Source organism: Emys orbicularis, chromosome 6, assembly GCF_028017835.1.
Source record: "Emys orbicularis isolate rEmyOrb1 chromosome 6, rEmyOrb1.hap1, whole genome shotgun sequence".
NCBI lineage: Eukaryota > Metazoa > Chordata > Testudines > Emydidae > Emys > Emys orbicularis.
The window spans coordinates 51,780,576-51,792,905 of NC_088688.1; the positions used below are offsets into that span (position 1 = coordinate 51,780,576).

The 12,330-nt window shown below is 42.8% G+C and overlaps 1 protein-coding gene across 1 annotated transcript in view; it reads left to right on the top strand.

Annotated features, from left to right (window-relative positions):
* The window catches only part of ATG10 (autophagy related 10), a 118,153-nt gene extending 118,031 nt beyond the window's left edge, over positions 1 to 122 (top strand). Inside the window, exon 11 of the mRNA XM_065407012.1 lies at positions 84 to 122. The gene's annotated coding sequence lies outside the window, so the exon portion shown is untranslated. The remainder of the gene's footprint in view (positions 1 to 83) is intronic.
* Positions 123 to 12,330: the final 12,208 nt, after the last annotated feature.

Consider the following 12,330-nt stretch of genomic DNA (forward strand, 5'->3'; position numbering starts at 1 on the left):
TGATCTAATGTACTTGCACTGCAGTGATTTTTATTTTGCCTCCTCCACTGCTTCTGATTTCTTGTTCAATGTCTCCACTTCAGGGCCCCAAGTTGAAGCAGAGGTATTTGTGAATTGTAAAGCTACTGCAGCCATGTCTGCAACGGATCTGACACAAACTACCCAGTTCCCTGCCAGTCAGCACAGCTCAGTAAGGCTTGCCATTTGGGGCTTTTCCCCCTGGCAGCAACATGCCTGATGACAGCTGAACACCTAAGAGCTGGCTGCAATTAGTGACGCCTCATGTTCCACCCAGACACAAGCTCCATTCCATGTGACAGCACTGACTCTTTAAGATTCACTTACTCATTTCCTACCTCAGATTCTCCCTCCTTTTTTCCTTGGGTTTGGTCTTTACTGAGACTATATCAGAACACCTATAAAAGGCTGAGTTTTCTGGCATGGGATTGAAACAATGGATTTAATTCTACTCTGAAAGATATCAGACAGCACCACTGTGTATCTAGAGAAGTATGCTATCAGTCTGCAAACATCCACAATGATGCAGTTATATATGTGAACATGGGCTTGATTCCAATTTAGGGTTAGTATGTAACCTGGAGAGGATAGCGACACTTAATTGCCAAAACTCTGATCATCAGATACCTCAGGGTGTATTGGAGAATGTATTGTATATGTATTGCTTAATTGAACAAATGGGTCAGAATTATAGATGAATAGTACTAATAGTCTATGTATTGGTTAAAATTCTACAATTCTACAATTCAGGGTGCCTCGGTACAATCATGTGAGCATTCTGCTTCTTCCTTCTTCACTACTTCTAAAGGATTTTGTCTCCAAGGGAAGGTACTGTTGTAGTAAATTAGCATTTCTGGTTGAGCTAGTAGTTATTCATGAGTAAAGGCCTGATCCTGCAGTCCTAACTCAAGCTAAACTCCCACTCATATCAATGGAGTTTTGAGTGATTAGAGATTGTATAATAGGGCCCCAAGATCAGCAAAAAACAGGCTAGAAATAACTTTAGTACGACAGTCAGTTTTTGATTCCTTCTGAATCACGTTTTGTTCCGAGTGTTCTGAATTTATTTTGTACAGTTGCTCAGTAGATAAGAATTACAGATTTTGCCTTTATGTGTTCAGTGAAGATGACACTTACACGGGGAGTCAAATATTAGAATATGTTGGATCAAAACTGCAAATGTAAAATTTATGGGATTTAAAAATCTGTGTTCTCGGAAGTTTTATTATCTTCATGTTATTAACTTAGTTGCAATATGTGTGTTTGTGATGTGAAACATAATACAATCCTTAAAATGCTATTGACAAAGTGAAATTCTTTTGCCAGGCCATTTGGAATTCATAGTAAATGATACTAAAACACATTATTTATCCTATACTGGATTCTAATGATCTGTGATATCTTTGTTCCCTCCATGACTTGTAAAATGTAGTTTTTTGATGACTTTTCATGACAGCAGTCAGATTGCCTTCTTTTCAAAACATTTGGTTATGTATGTTTTATTGTAAACAATATCTGTATCCTATTTCACACATTGAAAGAAGAATTATTTCTCTTTATACACGAGGAGAAACAAACAACAGGAAAATAATACGATTTTAAATCTGTATTTAGAAGCCCAGATGCTCAGCCTTGCTTCATGCCCTTTGTGCTGCTCCAGTGAAGCAAAGGGGCTCAAACAACCAGCTGAAGATTCCCAGCTGGTCAATCTAGCCAGCTTTGCACCAACTGCTTCTGCCTCCACCCCAGCATAAGAGATAGGATGAGGTGTGGCCAGAGCAAATTGTGTTTTGGCAATCCTGGGACACTGGAATGGCGGCTAGTCCCAGTGTAAATAAGAGAAGCCTGCTCTACTTGCACTGAGGGTTGAATTAGCTCCCACTGTCCTCGGGATCAGGCAGGGGAGGCACACAAAAAATACACAGTTCCATATACGTGCATGCACAAGTTTGCACACATATGCACCAGGTGCATTGACTGCTGCATGGCCATATTGGAGGATCTAGCTCATGGTTATCTTTATGTAGCATTGCAGATGTTACCCAGCATTGACCTATGGGTCAAATGTACAGAATAAACAAGTCCTTTCCCCCAAGAAATTCAATTTTTAAGATACAGGGCCAGTAAAATATGACACAGAATGCACAGAGTAGGATTTAATGTATATAGCTGGAGTGCTTGTTTTAAAATATTCTTCATAGGCCTAGTGTGGAGGATTCCTTGATAAGGAACCAACAGATTCTTTTTCACTTTCAAAGTCTTATTTATTGGACTAGTTTTTGGCCACTTGTCAGAAAATAGCAGTAACAAAATGGTTTGGAGTAAAATTTATTTGCATAGTTTCCTAGCTATTTCTAGGAGACTAACACTTCCTGTTTTCCAGGCATAGCAGACTTGTTGATAATACCCCTTCCAGTCATGACTATTCTATACTATTTACCTAAGATAATCCTTGTTTATTACAAGTTCCACAAAACACTGCCCTGAGGCGTTACTGTGAATACAGTCTTTCTGCCCATGTGACAGCATTAGATAAATTAACTCATGGGATATAATTATAGACAAAGGAAGTTCAGCTTGTATCATTTATTAATGCAGTTACTCATATGAGGCCATAGCTAGCATAACCTTAGACTGGTGAGGTAAGTATGAAGTTAGTCCAACAGAATGGACCCTCACCACCCTTCTGTTCAGTCAATTTTCCTTTACAGACCCGATTTTCTCTCTGTTTCATCCAAGCCTTACAAAGAAATGGGGTTGCCATGTGAACTGAGAAATCGACATTCAGTTCCTTTTAGATGCAACAGACCCCATTGTACAACGTGGTTTTCCCTCTTTCATGTATCGTTGTAAACAAGACCCAGGATGATTTGGAAAAAGCATGGCACATTGTCTTTGATTTCAGATCTGTCCTTGAAGAGCTAACCCCAGGCACATGCCACATGGGTAGCTGCACCAGGGACTTTTTTTTCCCCAGTACATTCCTCCCACCATACCTCCAGGAGCACCCTTTACCAATAACACACCCTGCACCTACTTTGAAAAGCAAACTTTTTCCAGTTTTTGAAGCCCATTCATGTCCAGCTGATAAACCCCTTCTAAATCCCAACCAATTAATAATGAGCACCTTGGTGCTGCTCTCACAGTTGCTTAGATACTATGATAATGGATACTAAATGCGAAGATAAATAGGAGGGTTACAGCAAGTGGGAGAGTTGGACACATAGATGAGTGATTTGGCAAACCGCATCATATATCTCTTAAGTTTGTATATTTAGCACTAACAAACAACTAAAGAGTCAAATCATTAAGATGGTTAGTTCAAAAATTCTCTGTATTTTGGCTAAGATGTCAACAGTAATAAAAAATATTTAGTATAAGTAATCTAGTGACCTTGTAAAACATTTAACACGTTTGCTCACAAAAATCCTATCTAATTTCAAAATTATATCAATCACCGGTGCTATATTTCATTTTGTTTGGCAAGTATGTTCCAAAACACCTAAGTTTTTGGCAGCATGGGTTACTCTTTAAGTTTTGCAAAACTGCTACAGAAAAGTTTTCAATTATAAAGCAGTTTTAAAACTCCTTAAGTTTCTTGTCTGAAATCTGGAAAGAAATATTGAAAATCCTACTACTGGAGACTCTTTCTTAAAGGAAGCTACCAATACTTGTCTTTGATTGCAATTGAGCACATGGGGCTTGTTACATTTTCTGATTCTTGTAGTTTGCCTTTGGTTTCTGGGGGAGGCAGGAACACTGTTCTACATATGTAAACTTCTTTTTTGCATCCAGGCATAATCTGCTCCAATAGAAAGTTTGGTTTTGGAATAAATATTCTTTGAGTCAAATTAATATGCTCATTTTCATCAGTAGTGACTACACTGATTTCAGTTTACACTGGGCAACATTAGAGCAGGATATGGTCAAGTAACTTAAATTTATCCCTGTTCTAACTCCATTGATTTCATTGACATATTTCCAGGAATGAATTTGGGGCAATAGTTCTTTGCCAGCTGACACAGCTATGATTCAGTGAGTTATTGTTGACTTTTACATTTCAATGTATATTACACAGAATTTCAGTCGCAACAAAAAAATATTGAGTAACTTCTATTCCATTAGAACACAGCCTGAACTGTGAAGTTCCTACTGGCTCCTTTATAATTCTGTCATCTAAAAAGTCTAGCTTACGGTAATGTGTTATGTATCTTGTAAAAGACACAGTTTTTAAAGGTGTTTTTGTGATTCACCCCCTTAGCAATAAGAAAGGGAAGTCATAACAAGTGCTTACCAGCTGGAAGAGAACGATACAGCTAGAAGCTCCTACTGCCCACTTTCAGGCTGCAGCTGCTTGACTGCTAAATTTAAAAGACCAGCTTGAGAACAGCATTCTGGGAAAGTACTGCTGGGGAGCGTTAGTGGGAATAAGAAAGTGCTGTGCTTACCACTGTTAGGCCCTAGTTTTCATTAGGTTGTCACCAAGTTTTGTTTTTTTAAAACTCCAAGGAAACTTTCACTTAAGAATTCAAGGGACTGATAAAACTGTGACTTAGTAGGGAGGATTTTTAACTGAAGGTTGGGGAGCCATTCACTTGTTTGATAAGAGGATGATGTTTATAGAAGACCTTATTGAAACACCTTTCCCTATTCTCAAGCCTGTCAGAACACAACCTCCCTTTCTGCAGCACCAGTGGATTTTTATCTTGTGGTAGCTTTGCTAGAGCAACATCCTGCGCTTAATTCACCCTGGAGGGTCGTATCTGGAGGAGAGCAGGCAGTTTGCTCCTCTGTGGTTGCTCTCCCTAAACCACACCAGCAGGCAGTAGATAGAGGTAGACACTAATTCAGTGCCTCATTTACCCATGTCCCTTTTCCTAGTCATTGCTGGCCAGCTTCAGGCTCATTGACAGAGCAGAGTGTGTGCCAGTGGTGTAGCTAGGAGTGGAAATTTGGGTAGGCCCCAATTTATGGTGGATGGGCAATGACCAAAGTTCTGAGATCACAGCAAAATATGTATTTTGCATATTACTATACTAGATACATATTGCTATTGCATATTACATTTATTTGAATTCTTGGGGGCCAGGATTGTAGGATGCAGAGAAGGAATTTGCATGCAGGGAGCCCAGGGACTGGGCTGGCCAGTGGAAATGGGCAATCCCCACAGCTCTTGGGTTGTCAAGGCTGGGGGTGCTGGTGAGCGCCTGTGCGGCGCCCGGCCAGGCCCACCGACAGGGGGTGCCTGGGTGAGTTAAAAGGGCCCAGGGGCCGCCGGCTGCTGCAGCGGCGATGGCAGCTGGGAGCCCCAGGCCCTTTTAAATTGCCCAAGCGGGCCGCCGGGCTCCTTGGCGTGCATGGGGTGGTACCGGCGACAGCGAAGGCAGCCGGTCAGGCATGTGGAAGCCCTGGCCGTGCTGGAAGAGTGCCCATTAACTGTTCTGCCCTGGGGCCCAGAATTGCTGTCGGCAGGCCTGGGCCTGGCTGACACCAAAGTTGTTGAGAACCAGGAGAAGTTTGCAGCACTGGGTAGAGGCAGGGATGGGGCCAGCCATGGTGTTCTGCAGATGGGCCAAGAGCCAACTTCTCTTAAGCCAAGTCTCCCTGAGCCTCAACCACATGGACATTGGCTTCTGAATTCACATAGGCTCAGATTTGGGTGGGCCTGGGTGCTAATTGGGTAGACCATGTTTCCATCCATGCCCACCCCTTGTCTGCGCAGCCCCTTGTGAGAAAATTTTCACCACCAATGATCTGCATCCCTGGGTTACACTGCTGGAAGCTTGCTGAATCAACCTCCCATCCCCTCAACTTCAGCATGTCACCTTTAGTGTACAGCACCTTGAAATGCAGAGGGAAAAGCTCACGTTGCTGGCTATTGCTATAGCAGGCGTAGCTCCATATTTGATGCTTCCTCCACTTCCAGAGCCAACGAGAGCCCAAAGCAGGGTGGCACACTGGCTGAGCCTGTGTGAGAAAAGATTTGGCAAACTAGAAATGAGCTAATCCTTTTTCTCTTTGCACCTGATCCAAAATAAAATCCGGAACTGTTACTAGTAGATCGTAGCCAAGCTTTACTTGGCCAAGGGAAGACTGAGCCAGATGCTGGAGATACTGTTCTCCAAGCATCATAAGGTTCATTCTCTCACATCCTAAAGTTAGCTGTCACTTGCCTACTGTGGTCAACCATCTGCTTTAATATTTATACATGCCCTGCTTTATGAAGCAGGAACATTGACTAGTGTTGATGAAAGAATCACACAGCAAAGCGGAACTAGTTCTTTCTTCTCCAGGCTCCTCTCTGATGTATTTGTATTGACCCCCCCAAATTTGGGGGATTTGGCTTTTATAGCGGGTGGTTGTAAGATTTATAAAGTGTGAAACCATTTGTATAGGAAGGTCAAATATCTGAGTTACTTTTTAATTTATTTGGGCTTTGACTTTCTTTCCGGAGCATCATTTCTTCCAAATAACACAAGTCTGAGCTCCTCCAAGCTGGCAGAATACACAAACGTGTTCTCTGGACAAATCCTGACGCCATTTGCTAACTCACCCGTTTGACATGTTGTTTAGCCTGTATGACCTAATAACATGGGTTCATTAAACAAATTAAAATTCAACTTGAAACAAAGTACTAGCCTTGATGTCTCTTTGTGCCGTTCTCCCATTCCCATCTCCATGGCCTTCTTCCACACTACCTGTGCCAAACCCACCTTCCTCACCTCACTGAAATCCTTCCTCCAAATTCACTCATGCTGCATTGCCTGCAAGGAGTTAAAAACATCTGCCTTAAGAAAAAAAAAAAAAACCAAACAGCTAGATGTGCACATACCTGAGTCTCCACCTGATTTTATTGTTGGCACCTATGTTCTTCCTCTCTGTGCCCCCCCCCCCCCCCCCTTTTTTTTGTTTGTTTGTGTATGGCCCATTACATGTTGAATTGAGATGGTGAGCTCTTCAGGACAGGGAGCATGTCTGTTCTCTATAGCACCAGATATGCTTTCAGGTGCCCAAAGGCTGTAAGGGGAATGGGATACTTAGCCCTTCAAAACTTTGACCCCATTCAATTAAAAGTTAGATTCAACACTCTGAAGATTTCTTTCACTGAACCAGGGCCAGCTCCAGGCACCAGCCTTCCAAGCAGGTGCTTGGGGTGGCAATCTGCAAGGGGCGGCAGTACATGTGTTTTTGCCCCCAAGCAGCACGCCGAATTGCCGCCGCGGACGGCTGAAGACAGAAGACAGAAGCTGCCGCCGAATTGCCGCTGCCGCGGAAACGCGCGTGCCGCCCTAACAGCACACACGGACTGCTCCCGCCGTCTGCAGCGGCAATTCGGCGTGCTGCTTGGGGCGGCAAAAACAGTAGAGCCGGCCCTGCACTTAACTGCAATTAAACAGCTTTCTAGTTTTCAGCCTCCCCCCCCTTTTTTTTTAAACTTTCTCCCTCATCATACCAATAGCAGCACCTAGTGGCAGAAGCAGCTCATGACAACTCTGCATTAGGAAACTATATCAGCTGCACTTACCGGCCTGAACACTTACCACTTCACTTTAACACTTTCCCTTTGCTATCTTTCTTGCTTGCTGGTGTTGAAATCGTTTTCCTCAATATTTCTGGAAGCTGCTCTAATTTCTACTGGCTCTTTCTAAACCAGAGTAGTGAGTTTAAAAAACCCAACTGATATTCCATGAATGAATAGTAGGGTCTGAGCTTCAGGTTCTTGATGAACTAACTACAGCCTCACACTAGCCCGAATCCCACCACCAGGAATTGTTTACAATAGTGTTTGTAAGTGAAGGCCAACATTTTCAGACATGCTCCCTAACTGTACAATCAACAATAATATAGGCCTATTACCAAAGACAGATGGTAAAATTAATAATGGTGCAGAAAAGGAATAAGTGTTAAATAAATACTTCTGTTCTGTATTTGGAAAGACGCAGGATGATGCACTAATATCACATGACAATAAAGTCCTTTCCAATCCCTCAGCAACAAAAGAGAATGTGATAAATCGGCATGCCTGGATAACTTGTATCCAAAAGTCCTAAAAAAGTTGGCTGAGGACATCTCTGGCCTGATTGTTAATTTTTAATAAATATTGGCAATCTAGAAGACTTGAAAAATGTTAATGTCAAGCCAAGAGTCTAAAACAGCCAGTAAGATGACACAGGTAATTATAGGCTGGTTAGCCTCACAATAGTTCTGGACAAAATAATGGAAAAAACTGATAGATTCAACTAATAAAGAATTAAACAATAGAAATATGAATTGTGCCAGTCAATATGGGTTCTACAGAAAATAGGTTTTGTCTCATAGTTTCTTAGGGCACGTCTTCACTACCCGCCGGATTGGCGGGTAGCAATCGGTCTATCGGGGATCGACTTATCGCGTCTAGTGAAGACGCGATAAAATCGATCCCTGATGGCTCTGCCGTCGACTCTGGAAATCCACCACGGCAAGAGGCGGTAGCGGAGTCGACGGCAGCGCGGCAGCGGTCGACTTGCCGCCGTCCTCACAGCCAGGTAAGTCGACTTAAAATACGCCACTTCAGCTACGCTATTCACGTAGCTGAAGTTGCGTATCTTAGGTCGACCCCCCGCTGTAGTGTAGACCTAGCCATAAAGACAGAAAGGATCATCATGATCATCTAGGGTGACCTCCTGCACATTGCAGGCCACAGAATCTCACCCACCCACTCCTGTAATAGACCCTAACCTCTGGCTGAGTTACTGAAGTCCTCAAATCTTGATCTAAAGACTTCAAGTTACAGAGAGTCCACCGTTTACTCTAATTCAAACCAGCAAGTGGCCTGTGTCCCATGCTGCAGGGGAAGGTGAAAAATCCCAGGGACTCTGCTACTATGACCTGGGGGGAAATTCTTTCCCAACCCCAAATATGGCAATCAGTTATACCCTGAGCATGTGGGCAAGACTCACCAGCCAGACACCTGGGAAAGAATTATCTGTATTAACTCACCACCCCTTCCATAAACTTATCAAGATCAGTCTTAGGTTTTTTTGACCCCACTACTCCCCTTGGAAGGCTGTTCCAGAACTTTACACCACTGATGGTTAGATACCTTTGTCTAATTTCAAGTCTAAACTTGTTGATGGCCATTTAATATCCATTTGTTCTTTTGTCAACATTGGCACTTAACGTAAATAACTGCTCTTCTTCCCTGGTGTTTATCCCTCTGATGTATTTAGAGAACAATCATAGCTCCCCTCAGCCTTTGTTGTGTTAAGCTAAACAAGACAAGCTCTTTACTTCTCCTCTCATAAGAGAGGCTCCTCTGATAATCCTAGTAGCCCTTCTCTGCACCATTCCAGTTTGAATTCATCGTTCTTAAACAAAATTGCACATAGTATTCCAGATGAGGGCTCACAAGTGCCTTGTACAATGGTACTGACACTTCCCGTCTACTGGAACTACCTCACTTGATGCACCCTAGGATTGCATTAGCCTCTTGCACATCCACATCACATTGGTGGCTCGTCATCATCCTGTGATCAACCACTACACCCGGGCCTTTCCCCTCCTCTGGCATTTCCCATTGATAAATCCCCAGCTTATAGCAAAGATTATTGTTATTAGTCCATAACTGCACTTTTGACTATTAAATTTCATCCCATTTCTATTACTCCAATTTTCAAGGTCATCCACATTTTCTTGTATGATATTCCAGTCCGCCTCTGTATTTGTGTCATCCACAAATGTTATTAACACACACCCACTTTTTGTGACAAGGTCACTAATGAAAATGTTAAATAAGATTGGGCCCAAGACTGATCCTTGAGGAACTCCTCTAGTAACCTCCCTCCAGCCTGGCAGTTCACCTTTCAGTATGACCCATTGTAGTCTCCCCTTTAATCAGATCCTTACCCACCTTTTATTCTCATATTAATCGCCATCTTCTCCTGCTAACTTATAACTTCCCATGTGGAACTGTATCAAATGCTTTACTGAAATCCAGGTTGATTAGATCTACTGCATTTCCTTTGTCTAAAAAAATCAAGTATCAGAGGGGTAGCCGTGTTAGTCTGGATCTGTAAAAAGCAACAGAGAGTCCTGTGGCACCTTTAAGACTAACAGATGTATTGGAGCATAAGCATAATGTGTCTGACGAAGTGGGTATTCACCCACGAAAGCTTATGCTCCGATACATCTGTTAGTCTTAAAGGTGCCACAGGACTCTCTGTTGCTTTTTAAAAAAATCAAGTTATCTTCTCAAAGAAAAAGATCGGGTTGGTCTGGCATAATCTACCTTTAGTAAAAGCATGTTATATTTTATCCCAATTACTGTTTACCTCTATGTCTTTAGTTATACTCTTTCAAAATTTGTTCTAGGACCTTGCATACAATTGAGGTCAAGCTAAGGGGTCTATAGTTTCCCAGATTATTCCCCCCCCTTTTTAAAATAGAAGTACTATATTTGCAATTCTCCAGTTATATGGTATGCCCCTTGAGTTCATGGATTCATTAAAAATCCTTGCTAATGGATTGCAATGTCATGTGCCAGTTCCTTTAATATTTTTGGATGGATAGTATCTCCCCTCTCTCCTTCTCTCCCCCCTCCCCGTTTTGGTCCCATTAAAGTGTTGATACCAGTCAGTTCTGTGTTTTTGGGGAACCAGGGCGCAGTATCCAGCCTGTCTGACTCATGAAAGGACATCCTCCCCTCCACCCCCCAGCCTCTGCTGGAACCAAAACCGATCAGAAAAAAGACTTGCAGAGAGCAGTGAAGGGCAGTGGGAGACACACCTAGACCCCTCATGACAAGGGTGACAAGATTAAGGCAACTCCCCTAGCCTCATCTGCATCAAAGATGGGACAGGGAGGCATCTCCATTAGCATACAGAATGGAAAACAGAGATTCCAAGGCAAGAACCGCACTGAACTCTGGGACCAGAAAAGCACGGAAGCACTGCATCCTCGGGATCTCTGCTCCAGATGTTAATGAACTACGCCTGCACACACCCAGCCCAGCAGTTATGAGACCAATTCTAGTAACAAATCCTTGATTGATATCCAAAATATTGAAGCAGCTTAATTGCATTATGAGCTCCTGAGAAGAAACATCACCCATAGCTAGGAGTGATCAGCTCCTATTGTCTAGCCTAAAGAAAACCCTTGAGTCATCAGTTTACCCATAAACAAATCTAGTGTTCTCCCTTGAACCATTGTATTTTCCCCTACAAAAACCCTTACTCATGCTCCAGTAAGTGTTCTGATGCATGGATCCAAACTCTGTATCAGTTCTACTGGGACTCCATCTTCTCCTGACTGATCATGCTGCCTGTCTCCAGCGCTCAGGCCCCTGAGCTACCACCATAACCTTGGAACCCCGACCAGTTAAAGCTTCATGGATTGGTGAGATTCTAGCTCTCTCTCTCTCTGTTTTCTTTTCTACCCCAGGCAGGCATAGTTTTCTATATATGACTTTTGTAACCTTTAATAATGTAAACATTATGTTGCTTTACGCTCTCCTTAGTTACCAATAGTTACCACTATTATTCAATAAATAACTTTTATGGTTAAGCTGGTTGCTTCTCTCTCGCTGAACTTTACTCTTTTGTGTTTTTAGCTTCCCCATTTACTCTGCAGCAACGCTTCTTTTACCTAAGCTAAAGATCCCTGTAGCGCCCAAAAATACTGTGGGGTTTGCTCATCAAGTGGGTTACTACCAGTACAATTGTAACATGCAAGCGGGGAGAGGGACATGCTGAACCTGTGGCATATAAGGGTTGCAGCTTGAAAGTGCTGCTTGACCCAGCCCACTGAGTCCAGGGGCATAAAAAGGGTCAGCTTGAAAGTGCTCATTGACCCGGTTCGCTCAGACTTGGTGGGTGTCTGGTTCTGGAGGAACCCAGCCCTGGGGAACCTAGGTCCTGCAGGATAGCTCCATGGGGAAGGGACTTGCAGAGGGAGAAGTAGAGCTCCATATGAAAACACAAGTGACACAAGCAGTACATTAATAGAATTACAGAACACTGCCCCCCCCCCCCGAAGAGTAACCCTAATAAATTAGCATACCCCAAAGTAAGGGCAAATCTGGTAAGTGTTTAAGTTTGGCTTCCATCTCACATCACAATTTTACTTCCATATCCTTGTTAGCCACCCTGCCGCTGCCCTAAAGCTCATTACCTTTATTAAAAACTGAGGCAAAGTATTCATTTAGGTGTTGGGCCATGCCTAGATTATCTTTAATCTCCACCCCATCCTCAGTGTTTAGTAGTCCCACTTTTCCTTGTTTTCTTTATTTATATGGCTCAATAACCTTTCAGTATTGGTTTTAATTTCCTTTGCAAG